This window comes from Streptopelia decaocto, assembly GCF_964273445.1.
Source record: "Streptopelia decaocto genome assembly, chromosome: 5".
In the NCBI taxonomy this organism is placed as follows: Eukaryota; Metazoa; Chordata; class Aves; order Columbiformes; family Columbidae; genus Streptopelia; species Streptopelia decaocto.
In genome coordinates this window covers 19,468,588-19,488,437 of record NC_138659.1, presented here as the reverse complement: position 1 = coordinate 19,488,437, position 19,850 = coordinate 19,468,588, and the positions used below count along the sequence as shown (strand labels likewise).

Sequence of the window (19,850 nt, the reverse complement as noted above, 5' to 3'; positions counted from 1 at the left end):
TGCTACCTGGCTGCAGAACTTACCCTCCTTTTGTTCCCTGATGTGCATCTTGATGCAAAAGTGACTCTTTTAGGCAGAGGAAGAAGCAGTGCTGCCAGTGCTATCGCCAGAAGATAGGTCCTCAGTCTGGGAACATCCTTCTGCTGTTGAGTGCACTTGAGAGCCTGCTGGCTGCCTGACAAGTAGGAGAAGAGCCATGGATGCCACGCATCTTCCTCTGAATCAAGTGTCAGCATTGGTTAAAAGATACTGACTTGCCAGCACTAAAAATCCTCTGTGTGTTTTGGGGAAAACAGCAGGGGACAGTTTGCCAGTGTGAGTTCTTTTTTCTTTTTTCTTTTTTCTTTTTTCTTTTTTCTTTTTTCTTTTTTCTTTTTTCTTTTTTCTTTTTTCTTTTTTCTTTTTTCTTTTTTCTTTTTCTCTTTCTCTTTCTCTTTCTCTTTCTCTTTCTCTTTCTCTTTCTCTTTCTCTTTCTCTTTCTCTTTCTCTTTCTCTTTCTCTTTCTCTTTCTCTTTCTCTTTCTCTTTCTCTTTCTTTTTCTTTTTCTTTTTCTTTTTCTTTTCTTTCCTTTTTTTTTTTTTAATTATTATTATTTTTTTAAACAAATCTCTCCTTTTCTTACAGCTACTGGGAGTGTTTGTATTGATCTGTGCCCTTGATGCCCTCCCCAGCACAGTGCTATGTGCCCTTGCTGTGGTAGCTGGCTGTAGGGCAGAGGGCAGGACTGTCTGTTTGCCCTGCCTTGCAGCTGACTGCGAGCCGCTGATCGTCCCCTCTGCTCCTGGCCACCTTTCAGCTTGGTTGAGTCAGCTCAAACTTCTCTGCTCCGTAGCTCCTGTAATGTTGCCCATGAATTCCAAGTGCAAAGGCTTTAATAGCTTTGTAGTAATGTGAGGTACAAATGCCGTGTCTGTTGCATTGCAGAATCCCTGACAGCAATACCCAGACTGGGAATTGTAATTGAGGTCCTGTAGCAGTAGCAAGTTTCTGGATCATGTCATGCCGGGGTAATAGACTGATTCTGCAGCCCAAAGGGAGCAAACTCTGGAGGAAGGGGTTCCAGATGGCTGAACATGTTTCATTTGGCTCAGTTTGTTGCAATTGGAGTGAGCAAATGACTGAGCTCTAGTTTAATAAAGCTTTGTGGATACCAGAACAAAGGAGTTAAGGAGGGTATAAGGATGACAAGACAATTGAGCCAGATTACTTAGCTGCTTATAGCCCCCAGGAGTAATTACTTATTTTGCTGTGTCTGAAGGTGTATCACTTACACATTTGTTGGGTGCTTATGCTTCAAATAAGCAAGGAAATCAGGAAATAAGGAAATCAGATAGAAGGTTCAAATATATTCTTTTGCTAGTGGGAAATAATTTTAAAATATGCAGTTGCAATAATCTCTGTATATGTATTTAGATTTCAAATAATGACTCTATGCCTCAGGTCGAGTGATCTTCATTTTCTCTTTGAAAATGGAGGTCAATCAGGCAATCTAAAATGTGTTGCTTTCTTGCAGGTCCTCATTCTGCAATCCTTACATGGAACACTATTTACCTGAATGAATAGTACCATTGTACTTTTTTACAGGAATAATTGCTCTTTGGTTTAGTAAGGGTGAGTTTTAATTTGCAAGAGCTGGGACATATGCTAGTGATTTTCTCTTAGCTGCATATAAACAATCAGCACAGATGTATATGGATAGTTTAAGGTTTTTCTATGTTGGTGTCTTCTGTTTGGTTCTATGGTGTTAAAGGAAAAATCTTCTTAGGATAGCATTCCCATTGTATGAGAATGTTTGTCTAGGCTTGTTAAAATAGGGATGTATTTCTCCCTCTGTTCTCCTTTAAGGAAGAAAATTTCCATGTCTGAGAAGTTTCTGACACTTGAAACTTCTCATTTTGGGGAAAAAAAAAAATAGGAAGAAGCAAGTACAAATTTAAAAGATAAAATATTGATAGAATGTTAGAATGAAATGCTTTTGAAGAAATAGTGAAGTCAAGGTTTTTCATGGAGGTTTTGCAGTGACCATACTTGAGCATACATGTTGTGATGTAGTCCTAGTCCTTTAGATCAGCGAACAGGGTCTTTACTGTCACTCCTTCCTCTCCATCTTTCTTGAAACTATCAGATAAGTGTAAAAAACATAAACTAACCAACCAACCAAAAAACCCCCAAACTCAACCATCACCACCACCACAAAGAAAAAAACAATGAAAAAGCAAGCCATTTCTATGAGATATACTGTGACTGCTTGCTGAAGCAACTCAAAAGTGATCATACATATAAATTTTTAGAGAAGACAAATCACTATGCAGCGCTGTTTGTGATGAACAATGGTAGGCAGCTAGTCATCTGCCAATGCTTTAATAAGGTGTTTTAGTTCTACATGTAATTACTTCAGCCAGTAATATGCTATTTGCAATTGTTGTTAGAAAAACCAAATGAATGCTATTCAAATTCATATTAAAATATTAAAAAATCCCCAGAGCTGAATGGTAAATGCCAAATGTTCATTCTTTCACAACACAGTTTCAATTTCTTCAGCCAGTTTACACAATCTTTTCCATCGTCTCTAGGAAGAAACTTCTGCCTATGAAGACGTCCTAAGATAGGAAAATTCAGGGGCTTATTCACCTTGAGTAGCATTAGACTAAATTAAAGAAACTGGGTCACTGAGGCTGCAAGAATTCCTATTAACATTTGAATAAATGACAAAGAAAACTCAGAGTCAAGCCTCTTCATCTCATGATGAGTAATGGGGGCTTTTCTGTTTAATAGATCAGAAGTACTTTTTCTCAACTCCTGGTTTTGTATTCTTGCTTATGGAAGAGTAGGGGCTAGTGGGGGAATGGCAACATGTCAAACTTCAGAGTTCTTGCTGTAGGGTGCTCAGAGACACCTAACAAAAACTTTATTAAAAACAAAACAACAGCCAAAAAAACTCCACAAAAACCAACCAAGCCAACCAAACAAAACACACAAGACCCAAATAACATCCAAAATTTTGGGGGTGGTGTAAATTTCTCTCATTTTTCTTTGAGTGAAATGCAGCTCAGAGCAACAGTGCTTTTTGTTTTAATGGCATGGTCCTATTCTAGTCTGGCTCACCCAAAGCCACCCATGAAAGAAAGAACCTGACATATGGATATTTTGTACTGTCATGGTAAAAAGGACTGTCTTTCCCCCTCAAACTCTGCATACTTATTTTGTAGAATGAGGCAACTTTAAACAATTTTTCCATTGTGAAGGGAAAAATACAAACAAAAGTAAGTGACACTTTTTCTGTTGTAACAGCTATTTAATATGAGCTTTACTTTTTCTTAAGGAGACATGTAAAACAGTGCTACAGCAAGGTAAATATAGGTCTGTTTCTGAAAGAAATATTTTGACATTCTGCTTGCCATATCAGCTGTCCTTTGTCACTGAATTTGCTCTAGTTACTTTCCTGTAACTTTAGCAAGCTGGAAAACCTCTTCATTTAGTATTTGTTTAATTTGATATAATATTTCACTTTTTAGATTGAGTGACTTTTCTTATAGGTATTAGAGCATTTGGGGAGAGTGGAATACAGTTCCATACTCATGGCTAGGATTGAACTGTAATCTGGTCACCTGTTCAAAAATGCTGTGCTATTGAGAGGTATTAGAGCCCCTGAGAACACAGCAGTTGAGTTGCTGGCAGTGTGCCATGTAGAGGTGGCAGCTCTAGTTCCCTTGCATGTTTTACTTTTCAAATATGGACAAATGTGATGGTCACATTGAACCTGCATCCCCACCCGTACCAGGCTTGAGATGACCTGTTGTTATGTTTGGGGGAGAAGGTGCCATTTAGCTCCAGGGGCTGAGTGGCTGCTTGTGCTTTTTGTTCCTCAAGAGCTGCTCCTTCTCCCTGGGCCATCTTGGGAGCTCCCCTGAAATGAAGGAATAAGCGTGAAGCAGCTGCAGCATCCCAGATCCCATGCTGGGAACCATTTGGGCTCCTGCTTGCTTGGGAGGAGGAATCTGCTAAACCCCTGCCTGAAGGGAGCAGGGAATTTCAGCTGTTTTCCAGTCATCCCAACCACATCCTCTGGAAATCTCTTCATTATGCATGCACATGCAATGCTTTGGGACAATGAATGAGTCTTCAAACTTAGACTGGAGAGCATGTTCACTTGGGTCGTCTTTTGCAATTGCGGGGAAAATATGTTTTTAATTCTTAGTTCAGTTAAGTTAATATTACACAACCTTTAAACAGAGCTCTTAAAGAAGCATGTTTAAAGCTACATTATCTTACTGTGCTTTCATATGGGAGGAGCTTTAGCAACAGTGTGTAATATAATTTCAAATTAAAATTGTCCCTTAAGAGACTTTCTACTGCACCCACTTGGTTGCGGGCAGCCTTTTGCCTGTGAGAATCCAGGTCAAATACATGGGAACACTAAGGCTTCAAAAAAGCAGCACAATCTTCTTGCTGTGAAATTATTAAATAAATCTCTCTGCCATTTCTAGTAAGTGGAGTTCCCTGTGCATTAAACTGGTTTGTAGGGATAGAAGTACATTTTCTTGTCCATGTCTGCTCACTTCCTTCTGCTGAGACAGTGGTGTACCTGTTATGATGAGAACATTTATTCAACTGGACTGAAACCATCAATTCATTTTTGCAGAGGTCACAAAAAATCCATCAGGTGGTAATGACACTCGGTTGCTACTGATGTGGGCTGGATGTGAGCCAGTGATCTAGAGGAGAAAGGCACTCTAACCCATTACCCGTCCCCTGGAGCCATTGAGCCCCCCACTTTTTGCTCATCATTCTGCTTCTGCAGTTCTCATAGGTTAATCTTTCTTCTTCTACGTCTAATGTGATAATCTTTCTTCTCTTACATGTCTGCTTTTGACTTTCATGGCAGTATGGCTGACAAACATCCTGAGCATTTTTTCTTCTGATGCAGAAGATATTAGTCAGTGGTGCAATGGTCAATAGAGTTTATTAAGAAAAGAATTAAAAAAAAAAATAAAGGAGAAAAAAAGAGAGTGAGGGAGAGAGGGAAAAAAAGCCCACTAGACAAAGGGAAATTTTTATTCTAGACTTTCACACTAGGGAATAACTCAATGTTTTGAAATTTGTAACTATCCATAAGAATATGGATATGCAGGCCTGCTGTCTGTATACTGTGCCTGTGGTGCAGCGTCCTGTTATTCAGGGTACCCCATCGTAGGGAAGCAAAAATACCCACCTCAACTACTACAGATGAGCACCTTGGCAGTTTGTGCTTCTCCGGCTCTGGTGTTCCTGGCAGTGATGTGGAAATGTCCTGAGTTGTCCGAGTGCTGAGCATGGTCCCAGTGCACAGCACAGCAGCACTCGTTCAGCATCTTTGCCTTGCTGGGGATCAGGTTATGTGAGCTCCAGTGGCTATACTGCTTCTGATGTTTGTCTCAGATTGTACTTTAAAATATAGCTGAAAATCTGTATTCAAAACTGGATACTGGTGAAGATTTGCCTGGACTATGTTCATTGTGAGGGAGTAAACCCCAAGAATTCCTCCTGATTTTTTTATCTTTAATTGTTCCTCCTTGTTCATATACTGTATAAATGCATCCAAAAGAGTATTTTTGAGAAAAATTGCAAAAGGAACTATGAACTACTAAGTCACATAAGTATGTATTCATTCTGGAACAAGGTTTGCAGCCATCCCAAGAATATTTTGTTGCTGCTGGAGTGTACCTAGTCAGGGAAAGAAAATATCCTGTGACAAATTAATAGTTTGCAGGGGTTGCTGTGACTACTCTGGGAAGAGTATGTGTGCCGAGACTTTCTTCCCTAACAAATCAAAGTCTATTTTTACATGCTTTGTCAACATAAAAAAGGCTTTGTTACTTGGTACTATGTCCTGCTGCATCACCTAGGATCAAAATGGGTCCTTTGCCCTTTCCTGTGCAGTATTCTGATGAACTGAGAGTTATAATAGGAACATCTCCCCTTGCATCCTGTGCCGCTTTCTTCCCCTCCTTCCCTTCCAAATTAAAGAAACCATGGCCTACTGTTTTTATTTAACAGAAATTGTTTTAAAATTAGCCTGGAAATGTGGTTACTCCTGTAATCCAGTGCTTGTAAACATATGATCCTGCCAATAGAACAGTGTAGGGTATTTTAAGCTGATATGGAATGGACCTATGCCAAGAATCTTTTTGTAGGAATAATTAGGTCTATTTTTCAATGTCATGCTTTGCTCTATGCAGCCTCCATTATAAAATAATCCCGAAAATAATCTTGAACTGTCTGTGAGGAAGTAAGCTGGAAGTGTTAAAAATTATACTGCAGCAAACACAGCAAGCCTTTCACTGTGTAAGCAGCCTGTTATTGGAAATTTCCTTCACTCTACATACATGAAATCTGAAATTACTCTACATGAATTGGTGCAAAGCTAATATTGTCACCATTTCCCTTTTGCATTTTATTATATCTTGTATCTTTTCAGGAACAGTTTCCACTGATCTGTAGAGCTTTAAATACTGCCCTAGTGAATAAACATTTCTTTTCAGTAAACAATCTCCAGAAATAGATTTTTACCGAAAGTAGTTTGTTTTTAATAACACATGCTGGCTCTTGGAGTTAGATTCCTAAAGGAACTGTAAAATGCTTTTCTATCACAGCATCTGACTTCCCTTCTTTGTCAACGTTTTAGCAGATGTGTTGGGTTCTCTGTAGTTACAGGTCAGCTTCTGTTTATTAAAAACAAAACCAAAACAAACCAAAAGGAAGAAAAGAAAACTGGGGGCAGGGGAAGGAGTGAACATATACCAATACAGGTATTCAAATTCTAAGTTGAAAATGTTGTGTCCAAAGCAATTTGTTCAAGTTTAAAATGCAAACTTCTAAGAAGCTAATTTCAAACTCTGAGATGCTACGAAGGCTGCTGTTAGGAAGTCAGCATGGTGATGTCTTAGGATGTCTTTATTAGTCAAAGGGCAGTTTTCACTGCCATTTTGTGGTTGCCAGTATTTTTCAAGAACCAACCCAATTTCTGGAAGAGATACTGGTTGTAAAATATTTTATTTTGTGCATTCGATGTTTCGCACTTCTTTTAGTGGTGGGCTGTAGATGCAAATGAGCGAGTCATCTCACTGATGAGCAGGGGGTGCGGAGCTGCTGCCGCTGGAGCTGCGCTGTGGCTGGGAGGAGTACGCAGGAGCAGGACGAGGTGCCACCCACCAGCTCTGTCCACCACACACGGCGGGGTGACAGGGCCCAGAACACGAGTCCGTTTGAGGTAGTAGAAAAATATCTCCCCTTAGTTCAATGGGCTTTGTGTCACGCTGTGGGTTTTGACCCACAAGAAGGTTGTGGGTCTTCTGGCAAATTTGGAACTCAGTGAAGTTATCTGACACTTGAGCCTTGAAGCTTTGAACAGTGGCCTTTCTTAACAAAATGGCATTCTGGGGACACAGGTAATTTTGCATCCAAATTCAGCAATGTGTTTATTCTGTGTTATTTAGATTTTTTTTTTCTGCGAGCTGGGCAAGGTAGACTAGTGATCATAATTTTTGTGTTTTTTTTTTTTTTTCCTAAACCTTGTTACCCTTGTTTTTTTTCAATATCTTTGGTAGCATGGCACTTGTAATGTTTGCTCCACATTTATAGTGGATAATGTTCAGATCTCCTTTAAAGTAGTGTAAAACAAAACATGATTTGTCTGGAAGAGGTGTCAATATATTCAAATAGTGTTCTGCAGCAGAAAGCTCCCCTACAACTTCTACTTTTTTTTACACACGTATTTTTGGAAAAGAGCTCGGCCTGTCATTAGTTCTCTTGCAAAAATTTCAGCTGTGAGATTTTTGTGAACGAAAGAGAAAAAGATCAATTCTCTGTGGATTCATAGTACTTGTATATGAGGATTAGGCTAATGCAGATTCACAGGCAAAAATCAATATAGATTTCAGAAATCTCTTCTGCTAACGATGGAACTGATCATGCAGTTCACAGCCTTAATTATGTATCTTCTTTATGAGACAATAGTAATATCTCTTCACATGGACATAAAAGTTGAATTTGACCTTCACCCTATTTTTTTTTTCTTGCTGGGAATATATGAGTAAAGTATTAAATATTATTTGCTTGGTCAAGGAGTAATAAAAATGGTAGGCCATTTTATAATTTGTTCAAAATAACCATAGTGTAAGGAATATATTCACCTCCCATCTTCTGTCCTCCAAAATAAGAACTATAAAGAGTATTTCTAAAGTAGTGTTGTCTACAGAAGTTGCAGCATCAGACAGAGGTTTACTGTGATTAGAATAGTTATCGCCCAGATTTTATGCTTTTATGAAGTAATATTGCAGAGACCTTGTAATCTGAGGGTAATAAACATTTCTCAAGAGGAACGAAGGACCCATTTCTTTTAAAGGGCTACATGTTCCAAGTGAAATCAGCCACCTTATTCTGATAGTTACTGAGGAGCTGAAATGGAGTGAAACCACTGGTGGGGTTTGTGGCTCGAGAGTGCAGAGCGCTGCTGCAGGCTGGAGCTGTTGGAAGGCACATGGAGTGAAGGGGTGATGCACAGTCCTGCAGGGTTTGTGTTCACTGGAGCTGTAGTGCTGGTTGGGACAGAAGGGGCAGTCAGTCTCAGCTCTTGCGCTGCCTGCTGGGCTGCGTTTTGAGACATCCCAGCACTGTTGGTATTTGGCATGTTTATTTCCCCAGAAAGGGTTTTCCTTCCTTCCTTCTTCCAGTTTCTCAGTAATCAATCTTGAGTTCCACTACATATTCTGTTGAATATCAAATAATACATTAAGTCCAAATTCTACCTTCCCACCCCTGCCACCTGTTTCTGTGATCTCTCATCCACTCACCATGCTAATAATTACTTCAGCTGTTTCTGCAATGGTATGTGGTTCTGCATTAAGGAGAAGCTCTTCCTGTGGTCTTGAACAAGGAGGATATTTTTGAAACCAGTGTCTCTTGTGATGCTCACAGAATAAACTGAGGGTTTTTTGTTACCAATTTCTCTGCTTTGATGCACCTGGAAAGGATAGAAAGAGTTTTATTTGGTACTCTCTGAGGGACAAGTAAGACTCCCTGCAAATATACATCAAAGAAACAAATTTTGACATCTATTAATGACATTTTTGGTTTGTGTACTTTTCTTAAATTAAAAAATATGTGAAAAGAAACACTTGGGTTAGTTTGTGCTGCTGATCTGGAGGTGCATCCGTTCTTTGTTGCTTCTAGGATAATGCAGCATATGGTGGTTATTGCTGGATTAAAGGAAAAGACCCAATTTTAATTCTAGCTGTGATCATGTGATTTTTTTGTTTGTTTGTTTTTGTGACTTGCAAGGGCTGATGAGGAATGGATTTGGAATATGGGATTTGAATTTTATGACCTCGATATTCTCTTAAAAGGGAGCTTTAAATTGTCAGTTCTTTACAGATTGTGTGAATGTGCTGGAGCCGTGATGGTAATGGCAGTTGGGCACAGCTGGTGTTGGTTAGGACCATCTTCTCGAGGACACTCCACCATGTGACTACAGAACAGAGACAAATATAATTTGTTAGGTGTTTAGAGTAGTTCAAATTAAGCAATTAGGCCTGAAATTGTCATTTGGAAATGTAATGTGTTTATAAAATAGAATGTGCAAAAGATGTTTTAGCTCATGATTAAGAACTAAAATGAGGAGGGAAGCCCTAGAGATTATGATAATTAAGCTCAGATGGAAGAAATGCAGAGCTCTACAGCCTTTTCAAAATTGTAGTTTCAGTTTGCTTTCTATGCTGCCATGCAATGGATGAACTTTAGTGTTCGGAGGGAGATTTTGCTGTTTTGGAGAATTTTGTTCTTTCCAGTGTTATGCTGAAGTAATGTAGGAGGGAAAGTACAGGGAGAATAAAATTCATGGAGAGGAACTTCCATGCACTTTCAAGTATACTCAGCATTGTCCAAAAGAATAAATAAAATCTCTTGACCTCATGAATGCTTCCAGATACTTTTCCCATTTCCTTCTTATACCTTTCAAACATAAATGCGCCACTTCTGTAGCTGATTTTGCTTCTTTTTTTTTGCTATTTTTTGCATGATGAATAAACAGATTCTTGTTCTCTTCAACACAAACAATTTTTCCCTGAACAAGGTCACTAACGGATTCTTCAAAGCAAAATCTGCCTGGTGTGTTGCTTCTTTTCATACAAGCAGCATTCTCCCTCTTTTTAAACTTTCATTCTCGGGCTTCCAGGATTTAGTCAATGCTTTTCTGTTGTACTTTGCCCATTTTCCTTCATTTTCACTGTTACTGGTTCTCTGCAATAATTCTTCCAGATCCTCATACCTTCTTTCTGTATTTTCTCTGTGACCGGCTTCTGCATTTAAAGCTTCAAACAGTATTTTCATGTTAGTGACATCCACATTCCATTTGAAATCTTTTCACATCTCTCTGGCTTTTTTATTTGGTGTTCTGAATATCTGTTTACCTCCAGCTCAGGCCCAGTCGCTGTTTGTTAACATCACCATTCTCAGTACTGATTGCTAAAGTATTGATCTGGACGCTTGAGCCTTTTCTCCTTTATGTTGGTAGACAAATCTTGTTGGTTCTTCTGGTGTATACTGCTTGTTTAAATTCCTGCAATAAAATGCCTTACTTTGCTTTAGTAACTGGTTTTCTTAACTAATACAATTTGTTCCAGTTTCGTCTCCCTTCATTTCTCTGTAGTCCTGCTCAAGCCTGTGCAAATTCTTACTTTCTTATTCTGTACCTCAGGATACGCCAAAGCCTGTCTGATCCACTGAGTGCTTTCTTTCCAGCTTCCTTATCAGTGACAAGATTGTTGTCCTCTGCCTTGTCTGCTGTTGTTCCAAAGTCCTCTGTTTTTTCTTCATCTTCCTGCTGGTTTTATTTCCTGTTATTTTATTTCCTTTGTCCTCTCAGGGGCATCTTCTCTTCTGCTGTTGCATGCCCCATGGAGGTTAGACCAAAAGATCTATATAGTATTAAAAAAAAAAGGTATTAATGAACTTATATTTTGGTTCTAAATGCCTCAGTGGTATGCTATCGGTATGTGTTTGCTTGTTTAGAATTCAAAGTAGGATGAGTTTTGTGGTTGATATTTATGGTAGAACGTTTTCCTCACCAATACTTACTACTATAATCCTGCAGTGAGCCGAATCCCTGATAAAGTTTACGTTGATGCTGAAGGACGTGAAAACCACGTGGATTCTTGTTCACAGGAGAGTTTTCACCATGTGTTAATTATTTTTGAATCTTGGTTTAGTTAGACACTGTCCACACCCCCTTATTCCAGTGTGGGTGCACTCCTGTGAAGGGTAGAAATGTAGTGTATCAGCTTTCACTTAAGAAATGCCAGAGCACTTAGTATTGCTTCGTTTGAAGAGCTGGGGCTTTAAGAAGAAACACAAGACTCTTATGAATTAAAAATGAAAATCTTAAATTGGGCAACATGAGATAGCTTTCATCTCAGATCATATATGGTTTTATATACATTCAGGAAGTAACAAATAGAGAAAATAATGTAAGTGTATACTAGCACTTGTATTGCCTGGCTACCCTGTGTTTCTCTGAATTTTTAGATCTGCCTTTTTATTTTGCATTTCTTTTAAATTTTATGGGCTTATGAAGGTCTGAACACTAGAATATTATACGTTAAAAGTAACTCTGACCAAAACTCCTGGTTTAGGATGCTTGTGGAAAATTAAGCTAGCTATTTTCACTTCTGTATTTTTCATGTATTCGTATCATGCAGCTTTCTATACAGATTTTTTTTCCAGATAAGGAGGGTAAAAAATCTGCCAAAAATATGTTTGCATGTGCAAACATATACATGTATAGTCATAACTACCCAGATATTCATGGTGTTAAATGTCTTATCTTCATGCCACCTGAGGAAGGCATTTAATGATAATCTCCTACAATGAGAAAAAAGTTATTCACTTTGAGGAGGATAAAATACATTAATTTGACTGAAATTGCCATGAGAAAAGCAGTCTGTATCTTTTCTGACAGGCCTCGGTGCCTCTGAGGAAAAAGAGCAGCTAACATTGTGTATAAGTAGAGTACTTTGCTTTTTTCTCCTCCATAATTTCTAATTTCTGTTAGTTTCCTGGTTAAATGCACTAAATTGTTTCTCATTTCTCCTCACGCTAAGAAAGGATAACCTAGTATATCCTCATATATATCTTTAGTGATACTGTTGTTGACTGCTCTCCTTTCCTTCTCAGTTAAGATCCTGTTAACTCCTATTTTAGAACTTCTGTTGTGCCTCTTCAAGTCATTTTAAGGTGTTGTTTGCTGGCTTTGGCTGATAAAACCAATTACAGTTATAGCTCTGTACCTCAGGAAAGTAAAAGTGCATATGGTTGTATAAAGAATGCCCCAAACTTTACTTGTCTGGAAAACTTTACTGGTCTGTCTTGTGAGAATTTGGGCTATTCTTGTTGCTCGTCAGTAAGGAAATCTGTCAGGTGTAGCTGTAGGCTCTGCTGGAGAGTTGGGATCAGAATGAGTGTGGAAACTTTTAAAATACAGGCGAGAGCTGATCTGGCACAATTAAGGGCTGATTTCTTAATACCAAATGAGAACTTGTAGACAGTATGTGTTTGGCTTTTGAGGAACACCAGAAGTTAAGAATTTTTATTATTTATATTCCAACAGAAGTTCATTTAAGATCAAAATCCCATTCTGTTACCTACTGTTCCCCTCTGCAGGAACACTCTCTTGCTTACCACAAGTCTTGAAGTCTTCTATGTTCCAGCTGTTACCTGTAAATTTATGGAATAATTGCCAAACTACCTGATTCCCTAAGGATAATGTGGTGATTTCTCTGGTCAAAACCCATTCTGACTTTGAAAAGTAGATGTCCAGTAGCTCCCATCCTGCACCATCTGCAGTCACTGCTTTGACCCCAGTCCCTTATCTCCTCCACTAATAGCTCACTTGCTTCTGCTTCTCATTGAGCAGATGGAGAGAAAGGAAGTGGGAACAGCAACACCTTCCCCGTTCATCTTCCTTGCTTATGATGAAAAACGGAAAAGGGGAGCTTGCTCTGTAAAACTCATAAAAGGGAAGCAAAACTGTTTTTCCTACAGCCTGAAAGAAAGGAAGGAGAGGAGGGGAAAAAGGCAAGAAGACAGCAAAAGGGTACATGAGAAGCTCTGCCTGCAGGTGCTTGATGAGGAGAGGGACATGATGGCACCCCTTTGCTCCAAGAGGGGTCAAGTGCTGCTGTAACTGGACTTGCGCTTTTTTCTTGGCTTTCCCTGTATTGCTAATACTGACAGTGTGAGCAAAAGTGATCCACTGCATGTATTGGGAGTAAGCATCACCACTTGCTTGGCAGTCACACCAAGCACAAAGGTTTTGGTTCTAGCCTCATGAGAGTAGGATTTGACCTGAGCAGGTAGAGGAGATCCAGAGCCACGCATGTGTGAGGCAGGGAGATCAGTTCATATTGCTGAGTGTGTGGAATATAAGATGAACTAAGCCAGCTATCTACACAGTCCCCTTATTGATACTTTACAATTAAAGGTTCATTTACTGTTAAAGTCCTTTAAAATAATACACGCAAAATGCTGATGGAGAGATTGGTATTGTGGGAGAACAGTCAGCCTACAAGTAAACGAGTCATAGCCATCTCCGCTGCCTCTCACCTGCCATCGAAGGTGCCCATTTTATGTAGCAGCCATGCGAATGTCTATTAAAAAGAACCATTAAAACATCAAGGAGTAGTTTGTTAAAACATTATCAAAGGAAGTGCTAAATTTGCTTAAGTCATTTTTTTAACTGTTTTGTAATCTTTTCTGTTTACCTGATGCTACCTAGATTGTGCAGTATTTCTATTGTAAATATGAATAACTTGTGATACTACTTTAGCTGTTTGGAAGCTCAGATTCAAAGAGTATGTGGCACACAGTGCCTCCTGAAAACCTGCACGCTTTGCAGTAGGTGTTTCTGTCCTATATTTACTGAAATAGAAGTGGATATAGTGCTTGCTTCTCAAATTTTTGGTCTGACTCCTGTGACTCTGACTCCAGTAAGTAATGCCAGTAGCATGGGTAGATGGATCTGACAGGGTTGAGAACTAACAGCATGTCAGACGCTTTTCTCCAATGAAGGCTATAGATCAGAGCTAGGAATCTGCTGGAGCTGGAGAGGGTGACAAGGGAATAACATCCCTTTCTCTTCCATCGACAGCAGCAATAACTCCTGGCTCTCTGGGGACAGATTGTAAAAGCCAATAGCCAGAAGCTGTGAAGCAGGGAGGGTAGAAGAATTGAAAATTAAAGAGGGAGTGAAAATTTTGCGTAAGGCTTTAGTGAGATGTTGGTATAAACCATCAAGTGTCAGTCTTTTAATTGCCTTATTGTTGATAGGAAGGGTTCTTACAATATTAGGTTTTATTACTTTATAAAGTTAAAATATTAGTAAAATACTAGTTAAAATCTTTAAGGTGTACTGTGCATGCTTTTATGTGTAGCTAGGTATCATATATTCTGTGATAACTGCTGTTATTGGAAGAGTGTGGAAAAATGTTTTTAAAGTATAGCTTTAAAATTAAAAATCTTTGACTAGTAAAAAATTTGTTAATATCATTAGTGTATATAGACATATTTTGAGCATGGTGATACTCTATGTTGTATACAAATCAGATCATGAATTCAAATGCCTGTGGGATTTGTAGTTGATATCCCTTGGTATGTAAAATCTCACATTGTTGAATCTTTCCTAGTTCACAAGCATTTAAAGTTTGGCTGCATTTGTATCCAGGTGGAGTGTTCTATTATGGTACCACCAGATTTTACTGATGTTGTGATACCTGCATTATACCATGAGTCTTTCATTCATTTCTTTGCAGAGCAGTCACTTTTAACAGCTTAATGATGAACACTTATAGAAGCCAAACCATAATAAAAAGGCATAGCTCCCAGACTTTTAAGCAGCAGAAGTGCTTAAAAGCAGTATTTTTAATAAGAGATGTTCTTGCTTAGTTTTTAAACTGTGACTGGTGTTTAGTTAAATCTTTTACAGACTCAGTTCACTGAAGGTGACAGAAGTACTCACTTGAGCTCAATGAAAAGTAGACGTGACAGTAAATTTTTCAGTCAGAGACAGGAGATCTTGTTATAGGAGTCAGTATGGGGGTCAGGACAGAGCCTGTTGATGATTGAGGAAAAGAGAAGTAAATTCATTCTGCTTCAGGCACTTTGTCAAGTGCCAGTAGCTTACCATTGAGAACTAGTCACCCGTTCTAGTCTTACGGCCCTAGAGGTCACTCATTTGATATAAATCATAGCACTGCATAGGCTCAGCAACCTATTGCCATTTGAGATGAAATAAAAAAAGAGGAATGCTTCATTCTGAATTGAAATGACTGTGAATATCCCACCACATGTTGCTGTTTAATGCAATATGTGGTTAGATATTGATCTCCAAAATCAAGTCATTAAAATGTGCAGTTTTTGTTTATTGGAATGAAGCAATTAAATGGTTCAGTTATGCCAGACCTTACCTTTTCTGATGAAAACTATTGATTTCTTGCCACAGCTTTATAAGCGACAATGTTTTTGATTACTCTTGACAAACCTCCTTGGAGTGTTAATTAAAATTGTACCAGATGAGCAGGTGTGGGAGATCATTAGATCGCCCGGATCACACACTACACTTCATATTCTGCAGCCTTGCATAATGAATAGGGCACAAGAGGGGGAAAACAATATCTTCATCAGCAGAATTAGCATCTTCTCTCTCTTTTCTTTTGTAACTAGGTAGCATTACATTTTACAGTACGTTCATTTATCAGCTACTGAATAACTTCCACTGCATCCGATTAAATTCAGTTTCTTTTGAAATATTACATTACTACACAAATGAAAAAAATTAAGTACTTGGTTGGTTAGTGTGTGAATGCTCATAAACTCATGATAACCACTGCATTATTTTAGAAACAAAGCAAAAACCTTAGACCTTTTCCCAGATAAGACATGTTAATAAAGTCTGCATTTTTCTTTTGCTTAAACTACATGGCAGAATAAAATAGCATGAGAAGTATTGACTCTATTGGTTTTGAAAGAGCAAATTATTTCATGATTTATTAATTTACAATAGATTTTTTGTCTGATGCAATATTAATCAGTTGATAATTTTTTCACACCTTAATATGCTGAGACAATAACTCTGTAATGCATTTATTGTGCTTGCGTTGTACAACACGAGGATAGAGTTTGCAATTGATTATGAAGCCTGATGTGATGGGCAGCTCTGATTAGACAGGATAAGAAAAAAAATGGGGGGGAGGTAAAACAACTAAGAAAATTAAGGATGTAATGTGATTAAGGATGGGGTGTGTGTTTGGAACAGCAGAGAGAAATGTGCCAAATATTTGATCATAAACTGCTTGACCTCTAAATAAATAGCTTCAATTTCCATTAACATCACAGGTGAGTCTAGTCAACAGTTAAATGAAAGCTTTTGTGATATGTTTGTAGCTCAGCCCAAGTCTTACTGAACTGACTGTTTGGGACTCCATGGTTTTAAACTAAAAAAAGGGGACTTATTTTTAAAGAAATACTTCGAGTAATAGTTGCAAAAGGTAGTGCCTGAGCATCAGCAGCACTTAAGACAGGTGTTCTCTTTAGGGGAGCTAGAACTAAATGTCATGTGCCCTTTGACAAAGTTGCCTTTTTCTGTGCCTGTCTACCTTTCTGGAAATTAGATAAAACATCCTATATAGTACTTGCAGTTCAGTGTTACTGCAGCATTCATTTAACGTTTGTAAAACTGTTTCAAATCCTAGCATAAATGTAAATTCAGATCCCAAATCTACTGTAGACTTCTTAATGCTTAATTGACTGCATCATGCTTTCCAAAATCAAAATAATGTTGAAAAGAGGCAATCCTGTGTCAACTGTTAGGATTGATAACACGTCACAAAAATGGAAGGGAAGCTTTAGAAGTTACCTATACGTTGGTAAATGTAGATATATTATTGTCTTCCAGCAGAAATCCAGTTAAATAACTTGAGTTGTCCTATTGATTTAGACAAGCAATATAAATGAGCTGGATATTAACTCCAGACGGAGCAGCGACTCCTTTACAGTAATAGTGATCTATGCTTGAACGTGGTAATTTGATCACGTTTTTTGAGATTGAATGCAGAATAGGTTGATCGCCTTTATTTTTGACCTGATGCTGTAAAATGTGGATATTTTAAAGTTATGTAAAGCATTATTTAAATTAATTAGTTTACTACTGCTGACTTTACTGGGAGACATAATTTCTTTTCATTACTTTTGAAAACTATGACTTTCAGTCAAACGTGTATAATTTGCAGGACAATTTTCCATAGACTTAACATAAAATCTGAAGCCGCTCTCTGTAATCTTTTTAGAAGAAAGTATGTCTGTTCTTGGGCTATAATTTCTTTTGGGTTAAACTGAAAAAAAAGGAAAGAAGAGGCTATTTCCAAGCAGTGACTGAAATTGCCAGGTACATAATGTTTACTTGGTGGCTTCCGTGTGGATGAAAGAAGATTGATTCTCGCAGGATGATTGAACATGGACACTTCTGTAACAGCCAGTAGTGCCTGGTACTCTGTGGAACAGCCTTTGTGAGAGGCTGTTAAACAAAGTGGAATGGGAACCAATACGTACTCTCAGCCTCTGTCAGAGCTGAGGTATAACGTGAGAAACCTTGGAGTTGCTGCTTACATGCTACTTTTTGGTGGATAAATAGGTTACTGCAACAGCTTGTAAGAGTCAAACTTACAAGAGCTAAACTTTGCCTGAAAAAGCAAGTAACAAAAAAGATTAAATAATCCAACAGGTATAACTGAAAGAGAAAAAAGATCATATACTGTAATCATCTAGGGTATATTTTTCCTTGTTATTCAGTGCTTTTTTCCTGTTCATTTGAGAGTTTAAAAAAAGATGAATGATATGAAGGTTTTCACTGGCATTCCAGATGCATCAAGTGATTTATTAAATAATAATACTTCTACAGGTAGAAAAACAGTTTTGTACTACATGATCAACATCCTAAGGGAAGGCTGAGCTAAATTATTTCCATTTTCTGCCCTAAAATTGGAAATATTGTGAATGCATCCAAATAAGCTTTCAGACTTTTTCCTTTTCTGCGTTCTGAAAGCTTCTGCTTAATTGTGCAAAGCTGAACTCAAGTGGTGGGTATGTGAAGATGCAAAATAGTACCGGTAATAACAATTCTCCTTTGCATATTCTCTTTAATTTCAGGAGTCAAAGCATTTCACAATTGGTGATTAAACATGAAATGGCCAACATGCCTGAACACTAGTTTTGATCACCTGCAGAGGATGCATCACCAGCTAAAATGTAAGCAGGACATAATGTAATATATTGTTGGTTAGATATGGAAAAACATCTCTCTGCTTCTAACTGTTGGTTTCCTATCTTTTTTTTTTTTTTTCCCCAGAACAATTACACCTTTGTGTTTATTAGTAACATTTTTCTTTTGTTACATTCAAAAGACTGTTAGCTATATTGCATGTAAAATGTGTGAAACCTGGAAACTCTCAGGAATAGTGGTTCTCTTTATTCGTTGCTACATATTGAAAATAATTCCTGTCAGCTGATGCTCTTCAAGCTGCCTGGAAGAACTTTGGCATAGTTTTCCTAACCTTTCAAACAGTAAAAGCAAAGCTCTGCTTTGATTAAAAAAAAAAAAAAGTGGGAGGACTTTGGCCCAGAGCCATTAAGGATGCAGGCAACTGCGCTGCGGGCTGACAGCATATTCCACAAAACACTGAAAAGTTCTCCTCGGGGTCCCTGGAGTGGGCTGAGGCACTTTGCTTGTACTTAACATACATCAACTGTCACCCGACGGCAGTCGGTGTTGAACTGAACACAATGGAACATCCAGATGGTCTAAACAAAGTGAACAAATGTTCACTGCTATTAAAAGCTGTTTACATCAACTTCCAGTATTTCATGTGCTGAAGTTTATACTGTGTCACTACTGGGGTGCTTAGCTCCATCCTCAGTTCATATCAGGGATTTCTAAGCTATTGTTGCTTATGTGTTAAAATAACATTCTGAATATGCCTTAAATACATGCCACTGAACTTTTTTTTTAATAGGAAATCGGTCATTGTATGCAAATCACATGCTTTCAAATATTGTAATTGATTGTCCTGTCTAATTTCCCCTTGCTTTTCCCCCAGTGTAGCCTCCTTCCAGCACCCCCCCACCAAACCTGCACTGAGCATGTACGGTGCCACTGCCTGACCGGGCCGGGCCGCCCTGCTCCCTGGCACAGGCTGCCACTGGTGCCGGGCCGGCCACGGGGATGTGTGCGCCTGTCATAGTTTGCTTCCTTCTCTGAAAGACCCTGGGATACCTACTGCTGTCCTAGTAGTGATTAAGATGTGCAAGTGACAAATGGACATTTTACATCTCCTTCCTCTGAGCCTTGTTCCTGGTGTCGACTCTGCTGAAAGTCCAGATCTATGCCTTATACTCACTAAAAAATTAATCGGTGGGACACAAGCTTAGCTCAGTTGTTTTTTTTGGTGAAACAGCAATGAAATTCTTAGGAAGACTGTGAATGAGGAAATCTTTCCAAAACAGTGCTGTATTTTGTAAGAATGCGTTTTGGTTAGTTGCGTGCTGTTCTTGAAAGAATGACCAGAAGTGCCTGAAGCACTAAAACAAACCCCTTAATTGCGCTGATTTAAAAAATTAAGAGATATAATATTCTTTTGAATATTAGTGACAAGATCACATGCAGTGAAAAGAGTGCAAGATCACATGCAAGCTGTGATCCATCTGCAGAGTATTTGTTTGCAAAATACAAATCAACTGTTTTTTCAATGTGTTTTAAAATGAAACCTAAC

At 38.4% G+C, this 19,850-nt stretch overlaps 1 long non-coding RNA gene across 1 annotated transcript; it reads left to right on the top strand.

Moving 5' to 3' along the window:
- Positions 1-77: 77 nt before the first annotated feature.
- Positions 78-19,480, top strand: LOC309439871. Its single transcript, XR_014184079.1, has 3 exons — positions 78-315; positions 18,232-18,330; positions 19,179-19,480. It is a non-coding gene; the product is annotated as an uncharacterized lncRNA (long non-coding RNA).
- The last annotated feature ends 370 nt before the right edge of the window (positions 19,481-19,850 follow it).